Source organism: Cardiocondyla obscurior, linkage group LG01 (genome assembly GCF_019399895.1).
Source record: "Cardiocondyla obscurior isolate alpha-2009 linkage group LG01, Cobs3.1, whole genome shotgun sequence".
Lineage (NCBI taxonomy): Eukaryota > Metazoa > Arthropoda > Insecta > Hymenoptera > Formicidae > Cardiocondyla > Cardiocondyla obscurior.
This window is the reverse complement of record NC_091864.1, coordinates 6,513,427-6,525,836: the sequence shown is the minus strand read 5'-3', so window position 1 is coordinate 6,525,836 and position 12,410 is coordinate 6,513,427. Positions and strand designations below refer to the sequence as shown.

The following is a 12,410-nucleotide window of genomic DNA, read 5'->3' as shown; positions in this document are numbered from 1 at the left end:
TCGATATAAATAGATGGCCGATACACGTAATAATATGATCTATGACAATTAGAAAAACGAGAGAAAGAGAGAGAGAGAGAGAAAGGGAGAAATATAGAACTTATGAAAAATACAATTTGTTACCTCTAGATATTATTTTTAATACCGTCTGCTCGTTTTCAATCGTTTTAAACGCGTAAATTTGATTAATATTATTGCATCATTTAAATAATAAATAGTATTAGAATTGCACGTGCCAGGTAGCCTATTTAAATTATCGATATCGAATTTTTTATCTTAGCGTCGACAAGGGAAAGCTTATTGCAAGAAATTCGTAGATGTGAAAGTAGAATCTGATGGTCGTGCTATCACTGTTGATTCGTATCGTCAAAAGTATGAAGAAGCATACCCGGTCTGCGATAAGCAATAGCCCGTGCGTGTGCATATAAATAAGATTCTTGGAAACATGTGAATTTGCAGGGAAAGCAAAACGAGTCCCGCGCGATTCTGGTCTCGTTCAATCGTGTTCTCATCCTCGCGTTGGAAGAAACGCGCGCAATCCGTTTCGTCACATGAGTTTTGATCGAGCGGCCGCGGTGCGTGGGGAGGAAGGATGTAAAGAACGCGTCTACTATGAGGATTTGCGTTAGGTCGGCGAGCAAGACTTCCTCGTCGTGCCGACGGCGCGATGCTTTTCCGCGTTGCGACGTTTTTCCCCGCGGGCGATCACGCCTCTGGTGCAAGCCATTTCCGCGCGAGACTTGCCTCGACGATGCCCAGCTATCAATTATGCGTGGTCGAGAAGGTGAAAGGACCCGTAAACATTTCCGATCTCTAGTGTGGTCCTAATTGTCGCCTGTTGAAACGGACTAGTTTTTTTTTTTTCTCCAAGTCGATTTGTTGTGACACGAGTCGTAAAGAAAATCTTGTTTGTAGATATTTTCTATCGAGATGATATTTAATGTGCGAATACTTAACGTACTGTTATGCATTTAAAAATTATAATCTTTTAATAAATTATTTTTTAATACTAATAAACTGCGTAGCAAATTGTTAAATACAATTTGCATACATACGTACAACGTAATTGCATAATTATTTTTCTACATATAGGTAACCCTGATCGATGGCCAACTGTTTCTATTTTCAATTGTTTTTGTTAAAATTCAATACATCGGATAAGACTTATATATTTTCGGAAGTTTTACAAAATTTTGTAATTAAAAATGAAAAAATTGGGCATTTTTTTATACTCCGATATTTAATTCCAACGTATTTTCAATTACTACGTGGATAATATTAAAAGCGAAAAATTGTTTCGGTATTGTTGCGGGAATTTAATTGAACGCGAAACTCAATTCCACATCCAGCATGTGAATAATTTATATTTCCTAGCTACTTAAGACTTTGGATTTCGTCGAGGACACGAAATTTGCATTCGTTTCGTAAAGATACGTGCATTTCGCTATTCATGACTAATTAACAACTCGCTAAAAGCATTACACCTAAGAAGATTTGCCTGAAATCTCTTGGGAGCGAACGGAGAATTCAATTGGCGCCTTCGATCGGAAAGTAAAAGCATTTTGAAATCTTAACGTCATGACGTGCATGAATTGAATCGTACCGCAGCCGCAGTAGCCAACTTGCGAGAAAGGCGACCCTGAAACGCAAGGGCGACCTCGAACTCGCACGGTTCTCCTCGAATCCTCAAGGGCGCTCGTCGCATCCTCTCGCGCGGTTACGCGTGTACGTGTACGCTTCCGATAAGAGGATCATTCCGGGTAACGTCGTATAACCGAGCAGGTAATGTAGCGTATGGACATGGTCGCGCGAGAGCACGCCGACGGTGCGAGACGGCCGAGGCGAGGCCCCTGCTACTAGCAGCTACGACTAGTTACACGTATGAAATAATCTATTATCTGGATGGGGAGTTATCTGGTGCGGGCATTGAATCGCCAAGGCCGTGGAGAAGCGGCGACGTCGACGGAAGGGATGGGAGGAGAGGGAGTAGCGGTAAGAGACGGAACGAGATACACGTAGCGTCGAGGTGGAGGCAAAGAGAAAGAGAAACAGAGGGAGAGGTAGGTAAGAGAGTCTCACAGCGGTCAACGAACCTCCCCCGACTGCACGTACGTACGTACGTACGTACCGGGGATAGCTATGTTACTTGCGTACGTACGTACGTACGTAGATACGTGGAGAAGTCTGCCTACCGTTCATTCGTTGAGTCGGTCTTGCCTTCGCGATGCCCTTCACCGCAGCAACGGCGCCCACGGTATATACATATACGCGCCTCGAGTGAAGCGCCTGGCAGCCGAGAATCTTTCCTCTTCTTCTTCCGTTCCTTCTTCTCGGTCATCCGCTTCTTTCTCTCTTTCTCCTGCTCCTCCAGGTCTTCCTAGTTTGGTTCCTCTTCCTCCTTGCCTCCCTTACAGGGTAGCATGCCGCGCCGGGAAACGCATTCGCAATAGGCTCTACTATCTTCTGTTAAATAACCACCGTCTAGATTCAACCAGCATCCGCGTCTCCTCTCTGTCGTTCCGTCGTCCTATTTGCAAGCTCCTTCCGGCGTACCCCGGAGCGTAATATCGTTTCAACGCCGAAGAGCGATCCCTCCTATCTGTCATATCGAGCGTCCCTGGGAGTCGCCGATCTAATAATTAGGAGGGATATCAACGAGCGCGTAATTTTGCCTGGACGCCTCCGTATAACCTACGGCTCTTTCTCTTTTTTCACGACGCGAGGTCGCAGCCGAGAGGTGTCGAGAATGCAGTTGAATCTCCGCGGGATTGACGCTCCGGCGTTTCCGCTGATTCAGTGCGTTTGATTCGCCCTACGAGGCGGGTCGTGGGTGCTTAATGCTTCGCCAAGTGGCGCCGGCGTCTCTAATGCCCTGCCGTATTACTTGCTCTTAATTGGTTCCGCGTTCATCGAATTACTCTGCTTGCGCACCGCAAAATTCCACGACTCCTACGATTGATTATCATCGTTACAGTCGATCATTCTTTGTTAACCGACAAATACAGGAGATGCGTTCTCTTATCGCGAAACGTTCGACTTTTATGGCGCTCGTAAAATATAACTTACGAAGAAAATAAGCTCGAGCTACCTTAATACGCTCTTACGTCGATCGCACTTAATTAGCCACCGCCGCCGCGCTGCGCCGCGCCGCGTCGTCGCGTCTTTTAAATTATGCCATTTCCCGATTACGGCATTAATTGAGCGATTTCAAGTAGAACTCGACTAACCCTATGAAGATTCCTTCGAAGAAAACGCATTTGAGCTTAATCGCTCTCAGTTAATCTTATGGTATCTTCGTAAACATAATTAATGGTCGTGTCCGTAATAACTGAAGCAGCGATGTCGTATTTATGGTACGTAATTGAAAATGTACATATGTACTTTCTCAGTTTCATGTAAGTGTACGTTGCGTTTAGACCATTTCTCCACTGAACGGACCGTTCTTACAGCATGTTCTTTGATTTGTCTGAGAGCCTCCGTGTTCTCTGAGAATGAAGAAAGTAATGCGGTCGTGAATCATTACTCCGTTGAGAAACATGAGTTTTCAACAATACACGGAGATATCTCATTTTACATACAGCAGTCATGAAATTAATCCACTTTTTACATCGAGTCCTTCAGTTATTACAGTCCTTCCATTAATTTATCATTACTCGATGACCAGAATTAGTTGTAGAAAAAATTATTTCCTTAAAGATTATAACATTGGAAGCTCTCTTTCTCTCTCTCTCTAGTATTATTTTAATAAAATTCTATTATTAACGATATCAGTCACAAATATGTCATTAAAATGATAAATATGCTTATTATAATTACTCACAATTAATTAGATTTTGGATTATCGTGTCATTTATAACTGATCGTAATTGCTACTATTGATTTTCTGTTATCGGATATTGTAGAAATGCTTAGCAATGTGTATTATTCATGTGGAAACTATTGAAAACTGTCAAAATTAGGAATTTTTCAAAATAATGTTAGAATAAATTGTTCTGCCGTTTTTAAATTTTTACAACACTCAGAGGGTCAGAAATAAAAGTAAGAAAATCCTAAATACTCGTTCCCGACTGTTAATTACTTTTTTTCTGCGATATTAACCTATGTTTTTTTGTATGCGAAAGATATTTTCTCATCAAGAATTAGAAACGGTATGTCAGTTTTAATGACTATATGATTTCTTTTCATTTCCGAAACTAATAATTCAGCATAACGGTACCGTCGAGAAAAAATTAGGATACTTTTATGAAAGAAGTAACGAATTACAGCGAGAGAATAAATTGCACGTTGGAAAGAAAATCAGAAATATCTTTTTTAATGCGGAAGATGGACTAAAGCATTTTTTTTTTTTTTTGCGTAACTATATATTGTTTATTGTTAACCTTCGCACAGCCACGGATTCGAAGCGCACGCAAGACTGGTCTCTGGTCGTACTTGCTTCGAGATTGTGCAAGCGTGATCACATTCTCGGCTTTACTGCCCCGAGGCTGCGAAACGAGCCCCGTATCTACAATTATAAATGTTTATGTCATTACGGAGATTAGAGAGCCGATTCATCGTGACACATTGAATATACGCGCAGTATTATACGCGCATAATCGCGGTAGCGGAGTAATATAGAACTTAATCTTGCGTAAATTCAGGACGTTGTACCCCCTTGTGCATGTAACGATATAAATCTCGGTAGACTCCGTCGTGGAGAATAATGCAATGTTGATTTAGGTTTCAAAACTGACTTTCAATCCCCGAGTTAGCCCGAGGCGTACATTTCGATGTTATTATCGACCAGAGATTTCCTTGAGAAAACGAGCTCGAAATCGTTTACAAATCATTTCTTTTTTATGTACGTACAATCTATGATTAGACGCGTCATACGCTAATTATATCATTAATTGGGCTTTAATCGTATACGAAAACTTATCTCGCGCTTCTTCGCTTGATTTTATCAGATTCTAAAATCGATGAAATACTCGCCAGCGTTACACGGAGCTATCGGGCTTTGATACGAAAACTCATGTAAAAGTGATCATACAGCGGCGTGTTTAAATCGAATTATGATATCTCAATAAATATCGTGAAACACCAATTTCTGTAGATAGCGGTCAAGTAAATTCCGATTATTCGTACACGCATTCGATGCGGTATTTCGACATCTTCGCCATTTAATTTTTGCTACTTTGCTAATTGTTCTCACTTTTAGAGAAATTTTTTGCGTGAGCACATTTCTGTATTTATTGTTATACATAAGCTTTTAATACGTTTGAGAAAATGGGTGCTCTACGTGTCTGTTGACGTGTACGCACATATAAAGATAAAGCGGCGCGTAGGAGCAAATGGGAAAGGAAATGGACTTTTCCGTCTTTTCAACGATGAAGCCTTAAGAATATAGGTTGACTGTAGGCTGCGAGTGAAGACCGAGTGGTTGAATACTTGGGTAGCACCCAAGTATTCCTCGATAAAGGTCTTCAAGTGCCTTTATGTCATAGCGCCATACAAGTTTCACCTCTCTCGCTCGATGCGCACATATGTGTATTTCTTTGTTCCATCACGCAAAATACGATATAAGATTCTGAGAGATACGGTACGATCTTATTGCACTTTGCAACATCATTTTCAATTGTCTTTTAATAAACAAAACTTTTAAAAAATATTAAAAACAAGTATATCGAAAAAATTAAAACGATTCAGCGATAAAAATTAACATAACTGTGTTATCGTAATGAAATAAGAAAATTTAAATTAAAGTAATATCAGGAAATGGTGTATTTCATAGGACACTTAAGAATTTTCACTCTCTCAAGGTTGCTAATTAGATTTTACTATGGCAATTTATACTTCCATTTTCATCGCACGTTTCAGCAATAAATACGATTGTCTGATTTTCATCTCATGTTAATAATGCTGACGCGAACTTCATATTACACGCACAAAACCCGAAGTCAGGTAATCACGTTCAACGCTAATTACGGCAACGGACGTGGGCGTTTTTGAGTAGTTGAATACGTCTAAGGTGACTAATTTGATTAATGGCACCGTCATGCAATTTTCCGGCGGACGTTAAGAAAAACCATAATCGATTTACATCTATTACGATAAAATGGTTATTATGTACCGTGAGCTAGTCATTTGGGACGAGTTTTACTGGCGATCACCGTAAAGTCGCGGTATAACCTGCGCGCTTATCAATTCATCATTCCTCCTGTCGTTACCGTATGACAGCGCTAAAGTGGTTTACATTAACGTGTAATGTATACAGCGTCGCGCAAGAAAATACAATGAGATAAAACACCGTAGTGCGTGTCTGTATTATGAATGCATATATCATGTAACGCTATGTGGATTTTCTTCAACGTCCATTAATATTGAATGGACCGAGTCCATATGCACGAAAGTTTACGATCGACACAGCTCGCGCATCGAAAATCTTTCGCGCGAGTTGGGAATACGCGGTGATACGGTTTCATGCTGTCTAGCGGTCTCAAGGTTAAAGCACTGCTCGCTACCACCGACGGACTTCCTCGATAAAAGACGATCCGGAAGTCTAAAATTCCAGTCTGCGTGGTTACGATCCTCGAGTACGTTACCTTCCGTTTCCTTCTCCTAGCCGGAGGATATAAATACATATTCAGAACCCGCGTTTAACGGCGACTAACGGCATTTATACCCATAGAAATCGAATAGCGCCAACGCAAGCGGTGCGGCCAGGGTTAATTGGAGTTCGGCTTTGACCCTTCGACGTTTCGTGCTGATATTTTGCACGAATTTTAAAAATTGTTCCGCGCCGTCCGTAATTATATCGCGAAAAGAATCGTCATTACCGTGTTAAGATGAATGTTAAAAGGGTCTAATTTTATCCTGTGAATCTGACGTCGAATAATAACGGGAATAAAACTTTGTAATACTATTTTAATTTTTTTAATCTACGTTAACGTAGCTCTTTTTTGTGACACGTACGTGCAATGTTCACTCTAACGTAAGCAATTATATCGCGTGTGGCCAACCCTACGATTTTTTTTCTCTCTCTTAAAAAATAAGGGGGGGGGGAATAAGATAAATATCTAACATCGCCTGGGAACAGATGTAAAATTTATACAGTTAGTCAAATATATGACCGAGTGTTACCAGTTGCAGTTCAACTCTAACTGCAACTGCAGGATTCGCGCAAGTAGTAACGCCAAGTTATGATACAAAAACTTGCCATGCCCGGTTTGCATTAAATCACGATGAGCACCGCATCGTATTTTCTCATGTTACCTAAATGTACAAATGCACACATGTCAGATAATGCATATAGGTATGCAAATAGTAGTTATATCATAAGTTCGTTTATGATTACGTAACATGCTTTACTTTTACTTTTATAAAAATTTATTTAGTCTTATTTTACTGTTCTAAAATTAAGTAAGCACATTAATTTAAAACAACGTTGCAATTATGTCTTGTAATGTCGAAGAAAGTAATTTTTATATATTTATGTATATCTATAATGTAAGTATTTTGCATATAAGAGCCGTTTTTCTTTAAATTATTACCGTAAATTGACGCATAAATTATATTCATCAATTAGGTATATTTTTGAAAAAACGTTCTCCAAATTTAGTATCTCGATCGAGATTACACTGAGCTGTAATGGCAATTGTAATAATTGTCTATTTATACTCGCGTCATCCATGTAATTTGTAATATCGAAAGCGTGCCTACAATGCGAATGCGTTAAATGCTATATGCTTTTTGCTAGGTCGTTCAGTTTAGAACGCTATCTATCGCTAACTAGAAGGTAGAAGGTGCTTTTTACAGTCAACTCATTTTCTCGTCTTCTGAGGACTCGAGGCGACGGTCGCAAGGTCGTTTGCGGTAAATCAAAGTAATATGCGTCGTCAGGGATAGATGTAATTATGGCGCGACGATAAGACAAGGGCCTTACTTCGCTTCGCGGAAACATACGCGCCCGCGCTAGTCGGTACTAACCAAGTGCCAGGGAGGAACGATGAGAACGCCGTATAGCTGACGTGCTTCATTCGCGTGCAAGCATTCTACTATGTGTAAACAGTTGCTTAGAGCGAGGCATATAAGTTTCTCATGTCTCGCGATGCGAGACGCTTTCCGCGAAGGTATCGGTAAATGTTTGCTAGGAAGAGGACGACTTCTGATTTGCTTAACTCCGACGCGACGCTAGGTGTTTTCATATGTGGGTTTAACGTGTTTCTTCGGGAATATAGTAGCCGCCAAGTGCATACGCTTTTACTATTATAATAACTACATATGTAGCATAGCCTGTACAATATGATATATGTTTGTCCTTAGCTTAAATAAGATGTGAACCAATATCGTTTTATAAATCGCAAATTTCCCGCAAACTTTAGAAGCAACGTGTCGGAAATACTTTATTGGTCTTTGTTAGTTAATAATTTAAATAATGCGCGTTATTATTTGTGATTCCGCAATATTATTTGTCGTAAACATACAAAACTGTTATGAAATTATATGTTAGCATTTACAATGCCAAGTTTTAATTGTCATTACGCCAACGAATAGTAGAAAATGCGCGATAATAACATATAATTGCAATTCAGTATTAATTACGAGAAACAGTATTTGTATTTATTTTATAAATAAAATGTGTCAATTATATGTATCACGATTGTTCTTAATATTCATCGTGATATTAAATATGATTAACCCTTCAACGAATGAGTTACTTGGGTGTCTTGGAATTTTATTCGATTGTCGCTTTCCCTTTTTAACTCATGTAGGATCCATCGAAGCGCACGCATGAATTGAATTATTGGAAATATTGTAAAAGAAAAAAAAAAAAAAATTTTTTTATATGTATGTATGTTCATCTAGTCAATCATTTCTATCGCAGAAAAGCTATGCCATGAGATCTTAAGAGATAAAGCGTCTGGCTGCATCACGAGGTGCCGTAGGCGACGGCGAGTCAGGTGGTGTTGATTTATGAGAAATACATAGCGTTATAGCACTTATTTTTTTGAAAATTATATTCATGAGATATGTGGGCGAGAAGCACGTAACTTCCGATCTAGGATGTTCATTATATTGATTAAGTACTATTGTGAGAATTACTTAAAGACACGAATTTATTTATATACCCCCCCTCCGCGCGCGCGCACACGCATCCTGAAATTAACAAGTTGCGATAGAAATAAAGCGCGAGATTAGTACATCATACCGAAGGGTGGGAGTGCAATCAGCAGTATTGACGATAGTTAATAAGTGCGTCTATATTTGAGCACCCTTAAAATGTTTTCGGTGGCGAATCCTGTGTGCACGGCTCAAAAAAAGTGCGAGGGTAACGGCTATAAAACGTGAGTCTCGCTAGTTGCTTTCCAAGAAGCTTCCCCGCCGCTCTTTTTCCTGACTTTAATTGAAGCCCCCATATAACTTGAGAGATCTCACCCTCCCTTCGTTTCGCTCGCCATTCTCCTGCTCTTTTTCTTTGGTTAGTCGTATTACTGTTCTACCCTCGATGGAGCAGGAGGACTATGAAGAAGTTTATGCTTTTATTGCGCAGAAACACACCAGGTCTACATACCCTACACGCGTATCCCACCGACAAGTGGGAACTTAGCCGGTGCATCGTAAAAAGACGATATCAACCGCATATTCCTCAAACTCCAATGTGTACCTTCCCAAGCCGATTTTTGCCACATGGATATAAAATTAAGTTGTATACTTGTATGATTATTCTATCGTTCACATACGATAATTCTTTAAAAAACGACAAGAAGCTTTTTATAGAAATGACACGCTTTCTACGCCTCGCAGTTTTGTTTGATTAGAAATTCTTTAAAAAATTTCAAGGTATTTTTTTTTTAATAAAAGTCTAATTAAAAGTTGTCTTTTTTTCTAAGCCCTAAGTTTTCAGCCTTTTGCTTATTTTCAGCATTCGCGAAAGACCACTTTTTCGCTTGAAAATATTCCTACAGGGAATAAAATTTAAATTCTGTATATGAATTTTATAAATTATTGGTTACGGTTTTTCCAAAAAATCAGAATCCTTTTTACAATCACGAACGCTGCCTTCAAAGTCAGCTTTGTGGGCGTTCAACATTTAGCATCCGAGCGGATTGACGTCGTTTGGCGTCTTTCGAGTTTATGCACGACAGCAAAGAACTCCCGGAGACGCCACCGTAAACCACGTTGCACGGCGGATTGTTAGAGCTTCCCCGGTCGCGTTTGACGCTCCTAAAGTACTCTATCGCTCCTTCTTTGATGTGGGTACTTCGGATGTTATGTCACATGATAATATTATTATTATATACGGCAGATACGTATTATATATATATATATATATATATATATATATATATATATGATATATTAACCGCGCGCTAGGCATCTTACTACATGAGAATATATGTATTATCGCGGATACGTGATTGACGTAAGCTTATCCTTCGTGAAATTCGTTACGATCCCTCGAACTTGTCACCGAAGAAATATAATTCGCATGCGAGACCGTTCGATTACGACGGCTTTTTGAATATTCACATTAATAAACTTTCCAGCTATGGTCGCGTGCTTTGCATTTTGCCCGTAATCTCGAATTACCGCGTGCGCTTGTGTAGAATAGAGTTACTATATTGTTACATTGTTACACGAAATTGTTAAATGTTTGAATACCTTCTATTGCTAACCTGAAAATAGTTACAAAAGACATATTCCTTTATGCGTTTATTGTATTTAATTAAAGATTTTTGTATCGCTTTAAAATACATTTATACGTTAATGTATCTTACAATTAGTCTAAAATCAAATATTTCTTTTTTTTAACATTAAAAAATTAGAGTACGTATATCTACTTAAAAGATTTTTATATAAACTATAATTGTTTTTATTTTTTATTAAATATGAATATTTTAAGAATACTGCTTTTTACTTTTTGTTAAAAATTACACGCGGAATGAAAAGTTCTTTTGCGTTCCTGTTGCGTCAGTGTCATTCTTAACAGGACATGGCGATTGAAAGTTAAGTCCACTCAACCGTTTAACGTTTGGAAGAAACGTAAACTTGCCGTCGCACTTTCGGCAAACTTTTCGAGACTCTAGATTATGGTACACTTTCTTCGGCCTCTTCCTTTTCCGACATCTTTGCGGAAGAGGGTAAAGTTCTCTTGCAGCTCGTATAAGACTAGGCGGGAGGGCTGCACTCCTACCTGTGTTTCTTTTACGTTATAGCCCTACCAGCTAAACTTCCGGGCCATTAATTTACATTAGGACATTTTTCAAGAGCGTGCTAGCTTCTGGCGCCGCGCGTCTTAAAATTGGCCGAGTCTTCTTTTTAACGTCTCTCCTCTTTTACACGGAAGAGCCCTTGAGTCGGCTTTTCCCACACCTTCCCTTGTCGACGTCACGCTTGAATTCTTCACCATTAAATGACGACGCGACGGAAGAAAAAGGAACGAACGGAGCGTATATGAGATAACTTGAGAATTTCATTTAACGACGACGTGCAAGCGTGCACGCGGAAGGGCGCGAGCAGTCATTAAATCACGCCCGTGGCGGGTCCGTCGTGCGACTTGATTGATTTGTAAAGCGGCCCGTCGATACCGAGATCGGTGTTATTCTTTAGATTCAATGGTGTTTACGTAAGCGTATAAGTGCTACATATATCACTTGATAATTTTATTGCTCTCGTAGACACGTACGTGTCGCTTCAACATTGAAACAAAGAATGCATTGCCCCTTGTTAAGTTATTTATTAACTCGTAAAACTCGGACTCTGACATTAGCGCGAGCGCGAGTCGCCTGTTTTTGAATTACCACCCCTCACCCATTAAGCCGTGCTCCTAAAGCATGAGAACTCCGTATATCATCCTTGAAATTTCATTAGTAGTTTGCGCCATTAATGCGGGGATACGATAAATATATAACGCGCGATACGTGCTGTCATTGAAAAATTTATTTACTCGTAAAGTACCAGCCGATAGTAGCATTGCCATCCCCTGGCAAATTCCTTATCGACAAGCGATCGTTAGGAAACGCCTAGACGTAATTAACTTTAAGCTGAATATTCTGATACACTTCCTGTTTATGATTATAGTAATGTATAGTTCATATCTGCCATGGTGATTTATGCGCTAGAGAAAGATGTATGTTTTACATAAACAAAGAAGCGAAAGATAAAAATGTTACTCCGAATAAAAAGACTTGCATTTTCAGATTTGCGCTCTAATAAAATACAAAAAAAAGAAAGAAAAAAAAATAGTAAAATAGAGGACCATCGAATGTATTTCGTTTCCAAAAACTTTGATAAAAGAACCCTAGAATATTGAGTGTAGCTCGCAATCGCCAAAAAAAAACTCGTAAAATGGCCCACCATGGACATCAACGTACGAGTTTTAATACTCGTTTGCGCAAAAATTTTCCAAGTAAAGTGAGATGGAACAACTG

General features: G+C 39.4%; 1 protein-coding gene across 1 annotated transcript in view; it reads left to right on the top strand.

Annotated features, from left to right (window-relative positions):
- The window catches only part of LOC139103819 (autophagy-related protein 16-1-like), a 144,436-nt gene that overhangs the window by 106,770 nt on the left and 25,256 nt on the right, over window positions 1-12,410 (top strand). The gene's annotated exons all lie outside the window — the stretch shown is intronic.